Here is a 12,733-nt window from a genome sequence, read left to right as displayed (position 1 = left end):
ACAATATAAACATATTATGTAAAGGCTTAAAATTAACAATAACAGGATAGTTAAGAATGAACTTTCCTGATATCAAAATCTTTCCCACTATAAAAACCAGCCTTATCGTCAAATTCATGTTGTCAACGTCATCTGCTAGCCTGTAACTCATGAAAACGTCAATGAAAAGAAAATAAAGTATAACAATAATTCAAGATAAACAAACCAATGCAACCGAAAAATAATACGAGAGTTCTTTGTAATTAAATAAAGCGACACTACTATTAACATTCCAAATTATTAATACCGTGAGACTACTTGTACTAGTCCCAAATTAATTAATGAGGATTGAGAATGATATGACATTCTTGAAACGTGTGATTTAATTATTAAAAGATCAAAACCCATGATCAAAATTAATCTCCTTCTAATTTCTTCCCAAGATGCGACATAAGAAGATAATAATTAGAGTTTTGGTGCTGATAACGTGTTGTAAAATAAGGGGAAAGATGAGAGATAGAAAGAGAATAAATCTGTGTATATTATTCTATATGATAAGGTGTATATATACATACAATATATTAGGGTTTGATTGGATAAGAATATAAACCCTAGATCTAGATTGTTCCGGAATGATACAAAGGAGGATAATGGATATCCACAAATATTTCATAACACTTACTTATTCATAAAGTGAGTTTTTATTAACCAAATATTTATAAAGTGAGTTGACAAGAATAAAATTGCTAATAAAATTTGATAATCATGATGTATTTTATATATATATATATTTTTTTATCATTCCTTTAGTTCCTACCATTTTTTGATAATCAATATATTTTTTTTTTTACAATATATCCCTACCAAACTCATTAACCACATATCTTCAAATCCTAACTCCTAACCCTTAACCCCATATATATTTCACACGCCAATATAAATTGAAATAAAAATAAATAAAACCTATAAATTTATTGTGTTTTCAAAGTGAGTGATGAGTAAGACAAACCCAAACTTTGTAATATAAAACTAAATAAAATTATGAAACTAGAATAAAAATAATACCACCCTACTTTTCTCATAATTGATATTTTATTTTTCATGAGTTTATATTCTAAAAGGTTTTCACTTTTTTGGGTTGTTGTGTGTCAATTTCAAGGTTTTTCCCCTACGTGTTTTGTGTTCTAAATGATTTTCAATTTTTTTAGGTTTTACGTGAGACAATTTTAAGGGTTTACCTATTTTTCCCTTTTTTCTTATGTTAATTTCTAGGAGAGCATAATTGCCTTAGATTATTGACTAAATGTGTGACCATTTATTCACTCTTAGCTTAAATTATCTCACTTAAATATTTTTATTTTTATAAAGCAAATAATTTTTACTAAAATTAAATTGGTTTAGTTGAAATTAAATTAGTTTAATTGAATGGGCTAAAACTTATAATCACTTTGTATGGGAGCACCATGTGTCCCATAGGTCCCTAAACTTTGGCCTATAATCATTACATTAGCCACCTCACCCTATAAGTCCCTAAAGTTTCATTTCTAATTTTATTAATGCCAACTCATTAGTTGAAGGTCCCTAAACTTTATATTTAAAATCATTAAATTTGTTGCCACATGTGCACTAAGGTCCCTAAACTATGCCTAGTAAGCTAATTTGTACCTGAAAAGTGAGTCATTGGTGGTTGAGGGACCATTTTGCTTCATTTGAAAGTTGAGGGACTAAATTGCTACAAATACCGAAGTTCAAGGACCGTATTTTAGCTTAACTCTTAACAGTTGATACTCCTTATGTGTTTTTATAGGTGTTTTTAGTTTTTACCACGGTCCATTTCTGAAATTTTGCTAGCCTAGGGCGAATACATAATTTGAAGTTCTATTAGATTTACTAGATTAGTACTTGTGCGATGCACGATTTAATTAGAATTTTTTTAAAAAAAAAATCAGTAAGAGTGTAAAATTATTAACCACAAAATGAGTGTTTTAGAAAAGAGAAAAATCATTAATATGTTTTTGATTAATTGATGTTCACACTTTTATTTATTTTTAAGAATTATTTTTTCCAATCTTGAATTTCGAAAGAAAAAAAAAGGAAAAAAAAAATGATGATGTCATAAGCAAATTGGAGGGAAATTTTTTAATTATAAAATGACATGTGTACACAGGTGATATAAGCGGTTTTTTCTTTAGTAATAGTTATAGACAAGGGCTTGTTTGGCATCATTTTTTGTTTTCAGTTTTTTTTTTTTTAAACTAAAAACCAAAAACAGGAAACAAGAGAAAGGTGTTTCCACTAATATGTTGTCAGTTTTTAAAATTATCATGATTTTAATAAGTTTAAATAATTTTTGATTCATTATGGGGCATATATCATATACTTTTAATAAACAAAAAACTAAAAAACAGAAAACCACAGCAATGCAAAAAATTAGCCGCTTCAATTTTAACTCCACATGTCAAATTAGAAAAATAAAAGACAAAAATAACAAACTTTTCTAAAAATGAATTAAAAAACAAAGGTACTTGTAGACACCTAAAAATGTCTCCCCAAAACCAAACCCGATGATAAATAACCTTTCACCGCCACTATTGGTCGGGTTTAGTATTTAATCCCAAGAGTGCTTGAAAAATAGTATTTTATTAAATTCATACTTTTGAAAGGTCCATGGATTAGTCTTGATGTTTGGTAAAAGCATAGTTTTAATTTCAGCCCAAACTTATTTTTAAGCCCAAGCCTTTTTTATTTATTTATTTATTTTTGGCCCAAACTCTTTATTTATTTTTATTTAATTATTTTCTTATTTTAGCCCGAATAATAAAAGTCAGAAAAAAGCCCGAAATTATTAATCGGCACTTAAAAAGCCGAAAGAAATTAGGGTTAAAAATGAATTTAGACGGAAAAATGGACTGGAAGTTCCCGCGTCACGGCAGACAGCCACCGTGTCACGGGAACTCTTCCCGTCTGACGGTGGGACTTCCCGTGACACGGGAGGTCTGCCGTGACACGGGACGTTCCGTGTCCTTTCCGCGTAAACCCTTAACGCATTTTTCATTCCGATTTCTGAAAATTTCCCGCGTCACTCCAAAACTGTACCGTGTCACGGGAAAGTGTACCGTCTGGCGGTACAGTCTAACCGTGTCACGGTACAGTCTGACCGTGTCACGGGATACTTTTTTAGGGTTTTTATCATTTTAGGGTTCCGTGTGCTCCCTCAGCACATTTTCCCTATAAATACCCCCTCATTTCTGATGTACGGGGCAACCAGAATTTTATTACTTTTATTTTCTCTCTTCTATGCTATTAACCTAAACACTAGCCTACCCTTTTCACTTCAAAATTCCTTCTTCAAGCACTCAAAGGAGTCCATATTTCACTCGAGGTTCTGTCCTTAAGCCAAGGCGTGAAAGGTAGAATCGTTTGAGGGTTTGGCCCCAAAATCAACCTTATTTAATTTAATTTAATTTAGTTATTGTTTTATTATTTCCTTGAAGTTACTAACTCGTTTATTATTTTGTAGTTGCAAGCAAAAGATTCAAAGTAAGGATCATGCTCTTTTTATTATTATTATTTTTCTAACGATTTTTATATTGTTGGAATTGTGATTAAATTGGTTTTAAATATTAATGTTGATTTTATTTTATTGATCACCATATTGCATGTTTAAAGGGAATTTGTAATTGAAAATCACGCCTAATAAGATAATTTGGACAACCGGTTTAGGATCCTTTTAATCTTATTATTAATTGAAGTGATCACTAAATTTTTAGAATTATGTGTGCATTAATATTAAACCACTTTAGTTAAATAATAGTTTGGAGCGAATTGAATTATTGTTTGTATGCCTTTGAGATCACAGAAATGTTTTTCAATATAAGAATCGAGTATAGGCCAATACGGGCGAATGTGACTCCATGACTCACTTCGTACCATCATCCCCGATCCTCCTTTCGTGGTTCCGAACCATATGGAGTTAGTAATCTCATGGATTATGAATGGGGTGTAACCTTCACGGGTCAATCGTTGTTGCCTTTCGTTGTCCCTTAATCGTGGTTGCCTTAAATGATCCGTGAACGGTTTACAAGTTCCTTAAAAACTTGTTGGCGGCTCCCTACTTTCCTTGTCCCTAATCGTGTCCCTAATCGTTATGTCAATTCCCACTTCCTATGAGTGCCAAGCATATTCACAACATGCTTTAACGTAGGCGCACTTCAAACGACGCCTACAGTACTATAGATTTTATGTGTAAAATTTTAAAGTGGATAGTAGATAAATATAAGCATAAACCTTACAATAATAGATAGCGATTCAATGAAACTATGAAATAGCGAAGACATAAGGCTAAGAAACTTTTCACCCAAATTTATATAAACAAATGTAACTAATCAAACAAATCAAGAAAATTAAATAATGGTAAAAAGTAAAATTATACTGGAGATCTATGAACTTTAGATATAAGTAGGTTAGATCCCTTACTATACACGGTTATCTATAATTATGTGTAGTTATATATTATTGATTGATAAGTATTATAACCATATATTAGTCGAGCAATAATAAAAGTATGTGATAGGTTGATTCAAAAAAAAAAAAATGTATGTGATAGGTTGATTTGTATTTGCATGAGCTTCTAATACACAACTAAAACAAAAGTAGGCAAAAAATCAAAGCAATCTTTTTTCTTGTTGAAAAAACAGATTATAAATTATTTTAAGAATATATTTTTGGGTTTGTAGTTGCCAAATTTTTTTTAAAAAGATTTGTGAAATCTTTTTATATTAATTATAATAGATACTACATTAATATGGAATATGTATACAAAAATAAATTATTTTTTTAAATGATTTGTTTCCTTAATAAGTAGTTTATTTAAATAAAAAAAACAGAAAAATAACTAATGACACACCAGGAGATGACACATGTTATTGCTGGTGTGTCTTTTAGTATATAATATTAATGATTTAATCTTTCTTGTAGAAAATGGAGACGATATATCATTGTTTATAATAATTTTCATCTTCAATTGATATAAATCGGGAATAGAGATTTATATGAAAAGAAAAAAAAAAGAATATGGTCATAACTTGGAAAGGGGAAAGAGAATGAGATATGGGGATTTGTTGCATAATTATTATAGGTATGAATAAATTCAGTTTTGGAAATTAAATATTATAGTATGTGCGAAATGAAGGGTGAATAAAACCAAAGAGAAAAGAAACGTTTGATATATCTTAATAATAAAAACTGATTAAGCTATGTATTTTAGAGGCCTTAGCTTTAACTAAAATTGGGCTTTCTAACAATGGGCCTAGGCAGGCGCCCCACCTGCCTTGCCGTAGTTTTTACATGTGTTATATTTTAACCGACACATAATTTTAGGAAATTTAGTTGACTTAAATAAAATATGAGGTTTTCCTAAAAAAATTAAAATAAAATAAAATAAGAAGTAAGTGACGGTAGTAAAGTATTAAAATAAATGGTCTATGCTCATAATGACAACAATGATAGGGAGGCTTTATGGAATGACTTCTTACTATTTCAGGTGTTTAAAAAAGATCTACCCATATTGAATATTAGGGATGTCTATTCGGTTTTCGGTTTGAACTTAGGCAAAATCCAATCCGATCTGAAATAAAATTCGATTTTTAAATCCAATCCGATCCGAATTTCTCATGAATCCAATCCGATCCAATCTGAATTAAAATTTAGTTATTTGGATCCGATCCGAAAATCCGAATTAAAACACATTGTAAATTTTTAGGGACTTAAATAATTATAAAAATAAAAATGCAATTATAAAAGCTTAGTCTTAATACACAGTTGTACATGATTATTACAAATATTAAAAACATAATTTTAAATAATTTATATTCATGTAATTATCAACATAAAAATATGATGAGTGTCATTTATGACACTCATTTAGCTTCTTTCAGGATGATTTTACATGATTTTTGTATTTCTTTTACTTCCTTTTCTCTAGTTTTGCTTATATTTTCTTTACTTTGCATTTTCCTTAGATGTTTCCCTATTTTCTTGCTTTTCTAGTTTATTTTGCATTTTCTTCTTTACTTGTTTGATCTTCTTTGATTATAGGAAGTTGGCGATGTTTGAGAGCCTCAAGTGCATTCTTCTCAGAGTTTTCAAGCCAAAAAGATGTCCTAGTTTCTCCATTTGAAGCCCAAAAGAAAAGGAGTCCAAGAGCATGTTCTTCAAGGTTGCACCTTCATACCGTGAACTGTGGGCATGAAAGAGTGGTTTCGAACCCACCAAAAGTGCTCTAACTTACTGCCTATTTCATCAGGGCTCATCTGGCACTCACGGAGTCATGGGCTCAATCTCGTCCGCACAAGGATAGCTCCCCTAATCCCATGGGGCGGGCGCGCGCGATAGAGGAGCGGACGCACCAAGCACCTGCGTGGGCGCGCGCGATAGAGGAGTGGCCGCACCAAGAACCTGCGCGGGCGCGCGTGAGACTAGAGCGGTCGCGCCACTCTCTTCTCCCTGTTTCATACCCATTTTGTAGCGGCCGCGCAATGGAGTGAGAGGTCGCACTCTTTGAGGTCCGTTTTGGATGTCTAACTAACTTCCCTTTAGTTAGTTTTACTATATATAGATATTCCTTCATTTTTAGAGAGGGGAGTAATCCTTGTTTTTAGAATTAGAATTGATTTTTAGAGAGAGAAACTCTTTGTTTTGTGATATTGTTCTTAGATTTAGAGAGAGAAACTTGGTGTTTGATGATTGTGATATTAAGATCTTCATTCCTCTTTGATATTGATCAAAGTTTTGTAAGAGTTCCTTTTACTTTTCAATGCAATTTGATGTTTGATTTCGTTATATTGTTGAATTTCTATTGTTTAGCTTGAATTTGATTGTTGAAGATTGAATTACAATGTTGATGATGAGTTTTATGATTACTCTTGTTATGCTCTTCAATTTCACCATGATTAGCGAGTAGTTGATTTGGTAGGGAATGTGGTGAAGCATGTATTGGTGATAATATAATGCTAATTTGGGGTTTTTGATTGATTTGTTGATGTGATTAAATTGATTAATGAAATTTATGCATGTGCTTGGTTTGAAGAGGAGTAACTAACCTTGATGATCATGTTAGATTGCTTAATAGCCTTAAATGACACAAAAAAGATTTGGATGCTATTTTTATCGTTTGATCTCGATTTGTGATTTTGCTTCGAAGTCATTTATAGATAAATCTATCTTGACCCTAGGAAATAACTTATTGAGTGATCTTGATTGCTTATTCTATTTTCCCTCGCATCGCTTCGTTGATTGAATTCCCTCGAATTAGCAAGATTGTTATCAATGCATGTGGATCCTAAGTTCCCTAGTGTTTTGATATTTGATTTCTACTTGATTAGTTTGATTGAATTGCCTTCCAATAGTGTAAACCAACCCACTCCCTTAGTTTTCGGAATAGCTTAGCATCAACCTTAGTACTCCCACATTCCCTTGGGATTTGACCTAGACTTACCCTATACCTTGGGTTGGGTTTAGCTTTATAAATATTATTTTGGCTGGGAAATCTAACTTCCAACGACCTAGGTTATCCGTTGTAAAAAATGGCGCCATTGCCGGGGAACGCATGGTATGATTGCTATTGTTGTTTAAATTTATTCCAATTAATTAAAAATACAAAAAGATTTTCTTCCTTTTAGGCTACATTTGTAGCCGTGCTATTGATATTTGCTTTGAGTTTTTGTATGCGTAGGGCACGAGATCGAATTTTAGTGCCATTTGATCCGGAAATTGAGAGAACCATAACAAGGATAAGGGTTGCTAATCGTTCCTTAAGTCCAAGTTCCCCGGAGAGGAAATCCATCAAGAAAGAGAAGAAGAAGAACGAGGAAGCGTGGGAGCTTATCCAAGGGTAGCTTTGAAGGAGCAGGGAACTCCCGGAGCTTAAAGGTTTGAAAGTGGGATTGCACCACCAACGACACCGGAAAATGATTTCGAGATAAGGCCGGCAATGATCTCTTTGATAGAGAGACGTCAAGGAATTCGAGAAATATTGCAACACAATCAAGGTGAACAAAGTTTCTCAAGAATTCATCCGCCTTAAGCTTTTCCCTTTCTCTCTTATCAATTGAGCTTGGAGGTGAAGCCTAATTATTTGAGAACGTAGGATGAAGTTACAAAGGAATTTCTATCTCGTTTCTATCCACAAAAGAAGACGGCCAAAGCAAGAGCCCTCATTCAAAGTTTCAAGAAAAAGTCGAGTGAGAGTCTTTATGAATCATGGGAAAGGTACAAGGAGTATTAAAGAGAGTGCCCACACCATGGGATTCCTACCTATCAAATCATTCAAATTTTCTATGGAGATTTAATTCCTCAAGGCAAGTCTTGTTTGGATGCCGGTGCCGGAGGCCCTATCATGAACAAAACGGAGGATGAAGGGGTGGATCTAATTGAGGATGTGGTGAGATACCACATGGATTGGCAAGAAGGTGAGAGAGAGTCGACAAGCAAACGTGGTTCAACGGTTTATTCAATCGACCATCTCAATGCCATTAACAATTTATCCTCACAAATCTCAAACTTGGAAAAGGAGATAACCTCAATTAAGGCAAATCTTGAGAGTGCTTCTTAACAAGCACGTATTCTTCCCTCCCACAATTAGGGGAGAGGTACATCTTCTAACTCTACTCCTCTTTCAACTTCAAGTAATATGCCAAATGGATGTGTGTTTTGTGATGTTTGTGGGTCATATGACCATGATTCTTCTAGTTGTCTCCGTGCATTTGAAAGTTGTGATGATGGTGAGAATATTGAGTACGTATGAGCAAGTGAATTTTGTTTCTAACAACAATAATGGACAAAGGTTTGATAGTCCAAGGAACTTTGGGAATAGTAATACTCACGAACAACTATAACAATGGTGGTTATAAAAAACCAAGGAAACCAAAATTTCCGAGGTAACTATAATAATCAAGGTTATAATAATCCAAATCAAGGCCAATACTAAAACCGAGGTAATTCGAGTAACCAAAATCGGGGGAATTTTCAAAATAACAACCACCCAGATTTGCTCCAAATTAAAGACTCAAGGAAATGGCGAGAATTTCTATACTTAACCTTCAACTTCTAAGACTACCTTGGAAGAGATCATTGAGAACCAAACCAAAATTTTGAACACTTACATGTCAGTAAGTGATAAGAAGTTCAATGAGATGATGACACACAATAAGATGCTTGAAACTCAAATCGCTTAATTGACTAACACCTTGAAATAAAGTGTGAATGCTAGCCCTTCTTCTTACCCTCACAAGGAGTTGAACCTAAGAAACTCGTGTATTCCATCACCACAAGGAGTGGGAAAGTGCCTGAAGAGAGAGTTTCTAGGGAGAGTGAGGAAGATGAGAAGATGAGTGATTCAAGTGAGGAAAAAGAGAGTAATTTGTCAAAAAAGGTGAGTAAGGAAGCCCAAGAGGAAAACAAGAGTGATGAAAATGTGCAAGAGGAGGTGATCAAGCCCAAACTTCCATATCCCCAAAAGTTTTTGAGAAACAAAATTGATGAACAATTTGGGAGATTTTTTGATATGCTTAAGGAAGTTCATCTTTCAATCCCTTTTACCGATGCCATGACTCAAATGCCTAGATATTCTAAGTTCCTTAAGGAAATTTTGAGTGGAAATAGAGAGTGCAATGAGATAGATTCGGTAGAGGTTGGGGAGTGTTGTACTGCTTTGATTCATAATGACTTACCCAAGAAAATGAAAGATCCGAGTAATTTCTCTATCCCTTGTGAAATCAATGAAAAGTTTTTCCATAATGCTCTTTGTGATCTTTATGCTAGTGTGAGTATCATGCCTTATTCGGTGTTTAGGAAGCTTAATCTATGTGAACTTCTTCCAACTAATATGACTTTGCAATTTGTCGATCGATCTATTAAGTTTCTAAAGGGAAGAGTTGAGGATGTTCCCCTCAAGATGGACGACTTAATTCTACCACTTTGAAGACTAAGAAGACAAAGAAGAAAAGAAGAACTTTTAGAAAAAAGAAAATGAAGTTGAAGCAAAATGTGCTTGTTCTGGAAGTTTCATCAAGTGAGAGTTCATCAAGCAACGATGTGAAGTTGCTAAGAATTAACGAAGAATTTGTTCCCTCTACCACTTTGAATAAGGTGGTGTTCTTTGACCCTCCATGATTTGGAGGAAGGGTCGAGCTAAGGACCTTAAGCAAGCGCTTCCCGGGAGGCAACCCGGTTTTCTAACTTTTTCTTTTGATTCTATTTTTCTTCGTTTTTTTTCAATTTTTTTTCTTTCTTTCACTTGTTTTGTATTTGGATTAATAGGTTGAATTCATCGGAATTGGACAACCTTGAGTGATCATGAGCATAATGGGAATATGTTTCGTGGTGTTTGGTGAGAATATGCTCGATATTATTGAATTTTGAGATGAATGGGTAAGGAAATTTAGGAGGTAAGTTAGGAAAAGTTGTGATTACATTTGAAGCAAGTATGAGCTTGGTGGGTTCATTATGATGCTCTCATTAATTTGGAATGTTGAACCCACTGGAAATGGAATTAGATACTGTTCGATTTAGTGGGTTCAATAATCCCGGAATGATAAAGATCGTTGAGCCCATGTATGAACGCACCAAGAGAATTAATCAAGTAAGAAAGTGGAGGATCTGGCGCTGGCGCGGGCGCGATGGCCTGATGCGCGGCCGCGCGTCTGGGCTGACGAGGCCTACTTCTTTTCTTCTCCTTTCTTTTTCTCATTTCCCCTTATCCTCACCCATGAACGCACCAACCTTCTTACTCCAAACAACAAACCCACAAAACCCTAACCCCTAAAATCAACAAAAAAAACCTTCTCAATTCATCAAAACAATTAATAAAACAATAATTTCCTTCTCCAAATTCATCATCAACATCAAGAATCATACTACCTTCCTCTATTTCTCAATCTCAATCTCTCTCCTCCATTGAAGACCAAATTGGGGCTTCTTAAATTGGTGGAAATTGGTGGCTATTTCTTGATCAATCTTGCTTCTGGTGTGGTATAATCATCTTATTTAACTCTATTTTACATTGTTCTATCATATTGTTGCAAGATTTTGATTGTTTACGATTGTGAAATGTAGTAGTATGTATTTTGATGAACTTGGTGATTTATCGTGAAATAAAGTTGATTATTTGTGTTGTTGTTGATTAATTTTGCCTCACATTGTGTTGTTGATTGTTTGTGTAGCCCAATTGCGCAAATTTGTTGTGAATTGTGGAATTGAAGGTGAATATTGGTAGTAAGTGGTTGTGATTGGAATTTGTTGGTTGAGCTAAGTTGTTGATTGAGTTGTGTTCGTGATTTGAAGTGTTTTAATTTGTGAAGTTGAATCTGTGATCTTGGTTGTGAAATTTTGGTGAAGCAAGCATGGCTAGAATTATGAAAGCTCTCACCTCCAAAACCAAAAAGAGAAAAACCAACATCACCATTGAGGAACCCTCACCTTCAAACACTTCCTCCCCTCAAATACAAAACCTAGAGCCTCTTCCTCTTCCTAAAATATGTTTCAACAATCCAAGCAACAAACCTCATTGGACAAATTTCAATAAAAGAACCTATAAGCCCTCTCGGCACTACCACCAATATAGCATGATCAAATTGGGCATCGATGAGGACTTATGAACTCTTTTCGACAATTTTGGTCTAGGTCCTTTTGTCACCAAGAGCTACCGGACTTATCTTGAGCCGACTTGGGAGTTTTTGGCTTGAGTACTAATTTGGTTGGTGACAATGACTATGAGATTACCATCCAGCTCTTTAATAAGGTTCATGTCATGTCTTTGGCCGAGTTAAATGTGGCCTTAGATTTCAATACGGGGGTGGATATACTCTTCTCCGACCACGAGCAAGATTACTTGGAGGGTTTCTCCCAAAATGCTTCTGGCAAACCCATCTCGGGAAAGGATGAGTTCGGCGCTCGATTCTCTCTTGCTAGAAAAATATTTCAACCTTGTTTGAGATTGCTCCATAGGATATTGGGGTACTTGGTGTTCCCAAAGCAAGACTTGGGAAAGATGTCGCTCCCTAAGTTATGAGTTTTGAGGATGGAAACTAGGGAAAAGTATCGAGGACGATTGATCTCTGGGCGGATATTTTTGGAAAGTTGTTTGGACATGTGGGGTAACCGATCGGCCGATCGGGTGACATACCTTGTGGTAGTATGGTCACAAGGTTAGCTACAAAGCTTGGGTGTGAGAGGTATCTTCTTTCATGCACTCCGGTGGGGTATTTTGACACCCTCTACCTCGACACTGATCAACTCAAGCAAGTCCACTTCTTGGTTAGGAGTGAGGATGATGAGGTGTTCAATTGGCTTCTTGAGAGCTCTCACCGGTGTTATCTTCCGAACCCCTCTCTTACTTCTCTTCACTAGCATGCCCCTAATGTTTGGTTTGTGCCCATGAATAACCGCATCCCGGGGAGGATGAAGACATGGAGGATGTGCTAAATGAAGAGTGGAAAATTCAACAAAATCAACAAAATCAACAACAACAACAACAATAAGGAGCGCAAGAAGCGCCTCAACATCAACCTCGGCAACATCAATATGCTAACTCGGACATGGAGGCGTTGAGTGCCCAATTGGCGGGCATGCAAGTCCGTGTGGACGGGATGTATGATCAAGACTTCGAGGAAATCTACTCCCAAATTAGAGGCATATCCGAGATGCAACAAGGTATGTTTCTCCAAAAACAACAACTTTATGATGCGAGTGTTAACCT

The 12,733-nt window shown here is 34.9% G+C and overlaps 1 pseudogene; it reads right to left on the bottom strand.

Moving 5' to 3' along the window:
- Positions 1 to 8,188: 8,188 nt before the first annotated feature.
- LOC145629696 (small nucleolar RNA R71) lies at positions 8,189 to 8,286 on the bottom strand (annotated as a pseudogene).
- Between the last annotated feature and the right edge of the window lie 4,447 nt (positions 8,287 to 12,733).

Source organism: Chenopodium album, chromosome 4 (genome assembly GCF_948465745.1).
Source record: "Chenopodium album chromosome 4, dcCheAlbu1.1, whole genome shotgun sequence".
NCBI classification, from domain to species: Eukaryota; Viridiplantae; Streptophyta; class Magnoliopsida; order Caryophyllales; family Amaranthaceae; genus Chenopodium; species Chenopodium album.
Note: the sequence above shows the minus strand (reverse complement) of the source record. Positions and strands in the feature narration are given on the sequence as shown.